The sequence below is a fragment of the Grammomys surdaster genome, unplaced genomic scaffold (assembly GCF_004785775.1).
Source record: "Grammomys surdaster isolate TR1022 unplaced genomic scaffold, NIH_TR_1.0 332985, whole genome shotgun sequence".
Taxonomy (NCBI): Eukaryota; Metazoa; Chordata; class Mammalia; order Rodentia; family Muridae; genus Grammomys; species Grammomys surdaster.
Window position 1 is genome coordinate 23,968 of NW_021628171.1, and position 9,898 is coordinate 33,865.

Sequence of the window (9,898 nt, forward strand, 5' to 3'; positions counted from 1 at the left end):
CCTCTTCTGGTGCAGCTACAGAACAACTCTCCAGCATGAGTCTTGGCACAGAGAAAGACAGCTGCAAACCCTTGTCAGTAAGGATATCTTTGCTTTTCTATTTTAGGGGTTGAGTTTGTACAGATCTTCACACATACACTTGTCTTGGCCCAGACCAATGGCACATCATGTCAGAGGCCACAATAGTCAACACATCTGGTCCACACTAGATGTTACTCTGTGCCTGTAAATGACATGATTTGCTGACCAAGTTAAAAGACATCAGATATCACAAGCCTGAGGGAGCTGGAATTCTCTGCTGATCCATAGACAGGAGGCCTTAGCACTCTGCAGCTCTGTAAAATCGGCAGGAATGGTATTCATTAAGGTCATTCACTCAGGTCATACACTCAGGGCCTACTACTACTCTGCTCTCTTCTGCTCTCTGGCAGTGTGCTTGGGGACTGCCAGAATGCTTGGGAACAAGCCATCCCTTTGAGTGTTAAGGGAGTTGAGCAATGTGAATCTTGCTGATTGGTATGTTTCTGGATTGCTTCTACATATTCCTTTATCAGAACCCAGGACCTCTGCACTTGGATTCTCCTTTTTAATACACATTCTCTAGACCCATTGTTCACATCCCATAAAGCTCTTAGGAAGTGGGGTCGGGGTTCAGGCAACTCCTGAGAGTTCTCGGGTGTGCTTAGAGCTCAAAACCAGAATTAAAACTCTTGGGATCTGGAGAAAGGATGCTAACAATGCTAGCAACACAGAGATCACTGAGGAGAGAAAACAAATGAGACGCAGGAGGCATCCTGAGGCCAACTGGTGACCGCTAGGTTGAGGGTCAGTTCTTTGTTCCAGCAGAGAAAACTTTGTCCCAGTAGGACCTGGGCACATCGGAACCATTATCAGTTATAACCATGTGCCAGTTATAAGTATGCCATCTTACTATAGTTATTGTTTATCCACTTCAAAAGAAAGTCTATTTTTTTTAAGAAAAACTGCATCCTATGGTACACTGTCACGTTCAAAATTTTTCTTGCTGCTGACCCCTCTTGGCTTGCCCAATTTATCTCTGTTGCGATATTGACATGGAGAGTTGGAACCCACTTGAACCCTCCTAGTCAATATTTAGAGTGTAGATTTGAGAGGCTAAAGGGCAAAAAGAAATTCCAGTCATAATGAGACGGTCATCAGAGTGTCCATTTTCACCACTAAAAGGCTTTGGTCATTAAAGATAAACTTTCTGAGTTCATGGCCAGAAGGCTTGGACTATGTCCCTTTATGAGGTTTTTCTTAAACCTAGAAGTGAATCCTCCACAATGCTTCTGTGGCTGGTATGGAGATGCATTCCCTTTCAAGAACATACAAGAGGAAAACTTTTAATGGCAAGAATGCAAATGAGCCCTAGGCCCCACCCCTGGTCCGTTACTGTCTGCCATTACAGGAAATGTGTGTCAATCAAAGCTTGACAGGCAAGATAGAGCATTTTATTTTGGAAGCCAGAAGTTTAAGAACAATGACTGGAATTTCCTCTTTCTGTCCAGTAAGGGCTGTATGTCACTGGAGAGATAAAAGTCCAGGGGTAGGGAATAAAGGTTATCGGGAACTGCGCAACACAGAGTCATGAGGGGGGCATGCAGGAGGAGGACTTTTGGAGGAAATCTATTTCAATGTCTGTCATTAAGTTTCCATTAAAAGAACATTCGGTTAGGAATTCAAAAATAATTTAATCTCTCCAGACAGATGCACACAGCTGGACTCTTGGAGAGAAGCCCTACAAAGGGGATTTGTACATTCACTGAGCTAGAAACCTACATGTGCCTCCAGCCAGCCTACCTTTGAATGCTCTGGGTATTCTGGACACAAGCACACTTCAGGCAGGGAGAAACCCAGCATAGGGATGGTTACTAAGTGTTTACTTGTCATAGGTTCTGCTGTAAGCATTAAAGACATCTTTCCCTTTTAACAGTCACACCAACCTTGGTCAGTATCATTACTATGGTTTTTTTTCATGTGAGGCAGCTGAAATAAGAGTATTGCCTAACAACAATAGCTAGTGAACAGCAGGCTGGGAGTCAGACACAGCCAGTCTACCTGGACAGTCTATGAGTTTAATTCGTCCTCTCTGAATCCTGAGATAGATTCACCCTCTGAGATAACACACAGGGCCATCAGACATTGACTTAGAGTCCACAGAGGGTGAATGCCCTTTGTTTGGTCATACACTTTGAGAGAAGTGAGTCACCTTTAGCACATGTGGAAACCTTTGTATGGGCTTAGTAAGTACTCCTTGGATTATGGGTTTTTGTTGTGGTGAAGGGCTGTAGGTAGCAGAACTCCAGAAATACTGTAGGACTCCTGTAGATTTATCTCGTTTGTCAATGTAACCAGTTACACATATACATATGTGTGGGTGTATTAACACGTTAATATACATATATGTATATTTAATATATTTAAAAATATATACTTGTTTTAAATATTTAAAATATAATATTTAAATAAATACAAATATTATAAAATAATAATATAGTTAAAAATATATATTTAATACTTATATGCATTGAATACACACACACACCAACTGCACATGCTAGGCTTTGTGCATATGCTATAGACACATATAATTAAAAACTTTGTAACATTCAGTCTCTAAGGGAGAGGTGGTTTTCAAATAGCTTAACTTTATAAGCTTCAGTGTCCTTTTTTTTTTTTTTTTAAAAAAAAAAGGACTTTTGACAGCTGGGTAGTAGTGGCATACCTTTAATGCCAGCACTTAAGAGTCAGAGGCAGGCAGATCTCTGTGACTTCCAGGCCAGCATGGTCTACAGAGTGAGTTCCAGGACAGTCAGGGTTACACAGAGAAACCCTGTCTTGAAAAACAAAATAATAATAATAAAAAAGGACTTTTGAATAGAGTTGGGGAAGGGTTGAAGGAAATAGCAGATGCAAAGCTTCCTTTGTAGAAAGAGCAGTTGGCTAACCTGCCAACATGGGTCAGGAGCCATGGATTGAACCCTAGGGGATCTAAGAAAGGACAGTGGTCATGCACAGACCTCATGGTGGCACTACACAGCTATGGAAATTGAGACATTGGGCTCTGGAGTTCATTTCAAACCAACAGATGCTCAGTTGGAGTTCAGTGTGAGCCAGGAAACTGGGGGTTCCATAATGAGGTAGCTGGGGTCTCACTCACTTTGACTAAGAGACCAGCCTGGTGGCCTGTAGAATTGCTAATTGTGGCTAAAGTATTTCTTGTCCTATTCAATAGCAATAGTTGAAAAATGATGTGGTTCATAGGTTAACAGTTATCTGACTGAAGACTTTCTATATCATTTGCTCTCTGTCCTGTGAGGGATATAAGGATAATAAGTTGTCCTAAGGCCATTTGTTTCTTCAGCAGCTTGATCGGTTGCTGAGTTTCTTACATTTTTTTTTTGTTGAACTCAACAATTGCAGTTTGCATTCATCTGTTATTTTATTTTCTGCATTGAGGGTCAAATACTGAACTACATCACCAGTCCAGACTGTTTTCTTTGAATAATGATGTAAAGAATTCATATGACATCGCAGAAGAGGGCTTACAAACACGTGCGTATCCTCATGGCCTATGATCTGTTTCTTCCTTGTTCTGTAAAGTGATCCACAGTCAACAGTTTTGACCGGCTGCCCCTCCTCACTTTCTGAAAGTCTTCTTTTGTAATTGATGAATAATAATTGTATATATTTATGGGGAACAATGTGAGATTTTGATCCCCATGAGTACCATAGAACGATCAAAATCAAATTACACATTAAATAGTCATCATCTCCAATATTTATCATTCCTTTCTTTTTCTCTTCCCTCCTCACTCTTTGAGGCCAGAGTCTTTCTATGTATTACTATCCTAAAACTCACTCTATAGACCAGGCAGGCCTAGAACTCATAAAGCTCTGCCTGCTTCTGCCTCTGAGTGGTAGGCTTAAGGCATTTCCATCACAACCAGCTCAATATTTATGATTTAATTTTGGTGAGGACAATTACAATCCTCTGTTTTAAATAACTTGCAATACACAGCCTGCCGTTCTTGGCTCCGTCACCATGCTGGGAAGTAGGTCACTACGTGGTCTCCTTTTAGAAAATATAAGTAATACATATGCACTTATGCTCCCATTTCTTTCGCAGTGGGCAGAATTCTGGGAACCCTCTCCTGTAGCTTTTGCCACTCAACAGTTTCTCCTAAGGATGATCCCTATTTAGAGAGATCACTACATAGGATACTTGCTGAGAGTGCCAACATCTGTGGGATCTCCCACTCACGTTTTCTTCATATCACTTGGGAGTAGTTGCTAGAACCCTGCCCTGCTGTTCTGAACCTAAGAGACCGTAACTGTGGTTGTCTGGTGTCTCTGAAAGCCTGTTCCTTTTGCAAGGCTTATACTGCCCACCTACCCTATGACAAAGCTGGACTCTTAGAACGAGCGTTCCCAGGATGAGATAGTCTATCTGGGACTAGCAGCTTTTCAAGGTTCAAATGTGAGCTGGTTGAAAAGTCAGGTCAGATGTTTCCACTCTAGTACTGGGGAAGGGTTGGCCTGGGAGGGAGAGTGTTCAATTTCCATGGTTGTCTTGGTAATTACCTTTTAATTAGGATCCATAAACTTTTTGGGGTTTCTACTACCATAAAACTTTACTCACGAGTATCACAGTTAAAATCAATGAAACCGGTAACAGAATAAATGCTAAAAATGAAATATAAAAAATGCAGAGTGAGGTGGTGGAAGGAAAGGCTTGTGAGCAGTGTGTCTTGACTTATTGAGAGGGGTAAACTTAAAATAAGGAAAGATGAGGGGGTACAGAGTTGGACCAGCCAGGTGGACACATGCCTCAGACTAACAGAGCTGACAAGGGGTTCTGAGAAATGATGGACAGGGTTGCATGGCCAGAGCATCAGCTTGTGGACAGATATGGGGACAAAACAGTGGGTTTGGGGTCAGTCAACTGCCTTCTCAACTAAGAGGAGTGCTTGAGGGTCAATGATATGACTATGCGGTTCTACATATTCTACAGAATATATCTCAACATCAGCATCAGGAACAGGTAGAGGAAACCAGAGGCAGAATCTGGCTTTCTAGGGAGACAGGGTTAGTTTTGCAATTCCAGTTTTTCAGGAGGAAAACTAAGGTTCTGAGACCATTGCAACACACCTGGATGTCAGTACTCCAAAGAAAGCAAGCAGGGGTGGAAGGTGGGGGGTGGGGGAGAGGCTTCTGCTTTCTAGAGTTCCAAGTGCTTTCTTATATGTCAGACCTTCTTGGGGTCACCCTGCAAATTTCATGCACCGAATCATTACTTCTGAAGAGAAACTCATCTGGAAGGGGGGAGCAAAAAGGGCAGGACAGGGCAAGTAAATCTGGGAATGCCAACTATGTTTCCTTGGGTACCAGAGGCAAAAGACATCTGCGCACACATTCAAGGAGCTGAGACTCTCCTGGTTTTCATAGCCACTGTGTTGATAGAGTGGGCTTCCTTTATGGAGGATAAAGGAAGTAATTTACTACTTACTGCATGGCTGGGGCCACCAACAAAGCTGTATTTAGATGACCCAAAAGTTGTACTCAAAGAAACACGTGTATTCTCATAGTGGTCTCAGATCCCCACATCACCAGCTGAGGCTAAGGCCAGAGAGGTAGGGAATACAGTGTGAAGCTCAGGAGCTTTGAAGAACGAATGCTACTCCTTAAAGCATATACCCCACATTATGCTCTTGACCCCTTGACCTGAGACCTCTTCTCTACCTTAAATTTCATCTCCTTTGCTTTGATCAAATGCTCACTTCCTCCCATGGCTGGATCATTGCTGCTCTTGGCACCCAGAAACCTAGAAGCTCAGCAATAAATGAGAGCAGAACACACCCTCATCTCGTGCTTTTAATATACATGTTAGAGAAACCAAGGGCCCCAGCAGTGAGGAAAGCATTTTTGTTGACTGGTTCCAAGCTCCAGACAATCATCAGGTGCCTGGGGTGAATAAGGACAGGAAATATATTTGAGGGGAAGGGGAAGGAAAGGAGCCCACCAGGAGGTAAGCACAAGCAAGTTGACTTGGCATTGTCTGTGAAGTGTGCTTAATGGCCAGCAGGTGGTGCTATGTACTTCCAGATCCCAAGTGTAAGCTTAACTTCAAGAAGTTATAGCCAATACCCAGGAAGTTCTTTAGTAGCCTTTATAATGATTGCAGTATTTAATAGGGAGACACACGTATGTGACTCCTACCATTGTTAGGTTAATAAAATGAAAGATTTTAGAAAACTAGACTGTGACACAAATGTAGAACGGTGTAATCTATTGCAGGTTACATGAGGGTCTATGAGATCCTATATGCTTAACATGACACCTAACGAGGCTGCAATACTGTTACTACCGCTGTCTTACAAGGGAAGAAACTGAAGCTCACAGGGATTAAGATACCAACTAACTCATGATCCGTATGTGTCAGTCAGGGCTGGGCAGGTATGTATGGAACATTTATACGGGTTTGTTATTGGCCTGCACTGTTCTAAGTGCTTTGCAAATATTTTCTTATTTAATCCTGCAACAGCGGTAGGAAGCAGAACACTCTGGCACAAGCACAAGCCAACCTGTGTCAAAATCCGTGGGCTTTCCTTCCTCAGTACTGGGCAATCCCCACTGTCTTGGAGCTTGCTTTCGAATCTTGGCAGCCTTAGGCTTCCCTATGAATTTGATGAGTCACCGAACCTCTTGAGGTTGGAGATTTCTCATCAGCAAGATGATGATAGGGAAAAGAGCTGCACATCACTATGGGAAATAACACCAGGAAAACATCTGTGCAAACAGTGTTGATTATAAAGTAAGAGTCTATGGTATGGGGTTAATATTACCAGACACGTAACAGCTTAATTCACATAAGGATAGACATTTCTTTCAGAATTACCTTTAGTGATGAGGACCCAACTGTACTGTAGCCTGGATGCAAGGAATGCGGGCAGCGTTCACTAACACAGCACGAACGGCTACCCATCTTTAATACATATTTAGACAATGAGCAACGTTCTAGGGACCCAGGAAAGAAACACAATGAGAGTTCACAGACCACAGCAGCTGGCAGAGAGCATTCTTCTCAGCTCGGAGGGAGAATCAGCTCAAGGGCCATTGCCCTAAGGAGAAAGAGCATCCTGGGAAGATGCTAGGAGAAAGCTTGGGACATGGGCAGGGTGTCAGTAAGTAGTGGGCAAACTGGGGAGGCAAAGACAAGGATCAAGAGAGAGAGGTGTTCCGGAAAGGGAGATGTGTACAAAGTTCAGAATGTGAGAACACAGCATAGTGCAAGCCATGTTTAACACACGGAGAACACAAAGCTGTGGTCTCAGATGCTCAGAAGGCTGAGAAAGGAGGATCCCTTGAGCCCAGGAGTTCAAGATCAACCTGGACATTAAGAAGGAAGACCTTCAACAAGAATATAAATAAGTATAAAAAGGAATAAAGGAATACTTTTTATATCTTCAAAATGTCAAGTGAAAAAATACAAGTTGGAAAAATATAAACATTTTCACTTACATTTTATATTGACATTTGGAATATTTTGGGATCATAACTGTCATACACACACACACACACACACACACAAGCACACACATCCATATAAGTGTATTTGTACGAAGACTCCGAAGTAGCCACAAACTCACTCATTCGTTCGTTAATTCATTCATTCATCTATTTATTCATTCAGTGTGTTTTGGAAGCTGATGGTTCTGAGAATAACTAGGACTAGAGAGAGACAGCTATGAAGAAGGCAATCATGAGCCCCACCTTCTGGAACTCACTTCATAGAGGACGAACACAGAAGACTATTAACCACATACTTCTCTGTTGTCTTTATCATTAAGAGGAATTCCAATAGTGGTACAAGCATCAGGAAAAGCTAGAAGGGGAGATGGGATAGAGATGGACCCAGTTCAGGAAAGCTGCACCCAAGAGCCAGATGTTCAGAAGGAGTGACTGAAAGTCCAGGAGCTTATTCCATGCAGGTCTGTGGCCCTCAGTCTAAGGAAGCAGTTTTATGCAGGGTCAGAGCTGAATCTGACTCCTCTCTTGGTTCTGTCCCCAAGAGGCTGTGCCACACTTCCTCTCCATAGGTTACTGAGAAGAGTTTTGGAAATACAAGAGCTGAATGGGGCATCTTTTCAGAGATCTGTATTCAGAGCTGTCACATTTGTCCCCAGATGTTCACAGTGGTGAAATATACCCTGAAATTGACAACAGTCATACCCCTCCACCCTTGCTCCCTACAAGAGTCTGCTGTTAAACTTTAGCAGGATGCTACTAGGGTGGCAGTTTATGTGTCAGGCCTTGCCATGCCCATGACCACCCCCAAGAGCTTGTTGTGAACACACCATACTCAGATTCCTCTGCAAACTTATGCAATCAGGATCTCCAGAAGTCCTAGAAGATTCTAAAGACCAGAATATCAGCTACCAGTTTACTGAGTGACGGAGCCAATGGACCAAATGTCTTTAAATTCATGTCCGGCTTGAAAGTATCTACACATGGTTATTATCCAGGATCTTCTAAAGGTTGATGGCAGAAGTGAGATTATAAAGATCTCCTGAACCATCCCGTCCTTATAAACTTGGGCTTTGCTCTGCTCATGGTCAAATCTGTTAATATTTCCACCTTGACAGGACACTTCCTGCTTCTGTGAGTCCTGAGGCATCCTCACTCTGGGATGCTAGGGCCTCGTGACCCAAGACGCTGTGTTGGAGTATACAGCCTGGTAGTGTACCTGCACGTGTCCTGGCTTTCTTTCTAGTTTTTGGAAAGCCATCCTGGCTCTACAAGGCTGGCCTGGAGCATGTTGCTTGAAGAACTATGTTAAACATAATGGTATGGTTTGGGGAGGAGAGGGAATCCCTGCCAGGGAAATATAGAAGGCTTTTAGTAGGTTCTGGAATTCTCCTTTACAACTCTTTTCAGTCTAGCAAAAAGGCCGCTGATTCGAGGGCAGATGCCAAGACCAAGAATGTGTTCTTCGACCACGCAATGGCATTCCTGGGGGCTGGGATGGGGAGAAGGGGTTCATAACTTGTAGATGAGGGAGGGGGCCTCAAATCTCTAACACAAAGCCACAGAAGCTCTGGAGCCCTCTGTCTCTCTACTTCTCCGAACTCCAACACCTCTGCGCCTATCGCTGGCCCTGTGGTCCACACCATTTGTTTTTTGGAGTTGCCTTGCCTCTCTCTTCTCTGGTTCCCTTCATCACACATCCTTTCTAGTCTTCACCCTCCCACACTTGGCACCAGACAACCCTCTGGCTGCCAGGTAAGGGTTTCCCAAACCTTTCCTCATTTGGTGATGCCTCCCCGCCCCCATATTTGTACTTAACCTTTTAAAGTAACAAAGGGCCAGTCCTCCCGCCAACTGACACACAGACACACAGACACACACACACACACACACACACACTCACACTCCTGTTTCTCTGTCCACGGCCTGACCAGGTATAAGGGGGAGTTCTCAGAGGTTGGGTAGCACAGTAAACCCAGGAGCGCGCCCACAAACAGAGCTGCCTGCTCTACCCCAGGCGGAAGGCAGGCAAAATGCAAATAGGACCTCAGGGAGGTTTCAGCTGTCTCCTAAACTGACCTCCAGATCTCACTCCGAATTAACATCCTTTCGAGAAAACTCTATCATCACTGCCAGCTCGCGCGGGACTCCTGTAGCCCCAGCCATCCCAGCCCGTACCCAGACCTCCTCCTACTCACTGTCCTTCAGCCCCATTCCCTCCCCAGCCCGGGGCTGCGCCCCTAGCTGCCCCTGCGCAGTCGCCCTGGGAGTCCAGCTCCCGGGGTAGCGCCTGCACCCGGGTGCAGGAGGCAAGCGAGCCGAGGGGTCCAGCGAGCAGGCTCCAGCAGTC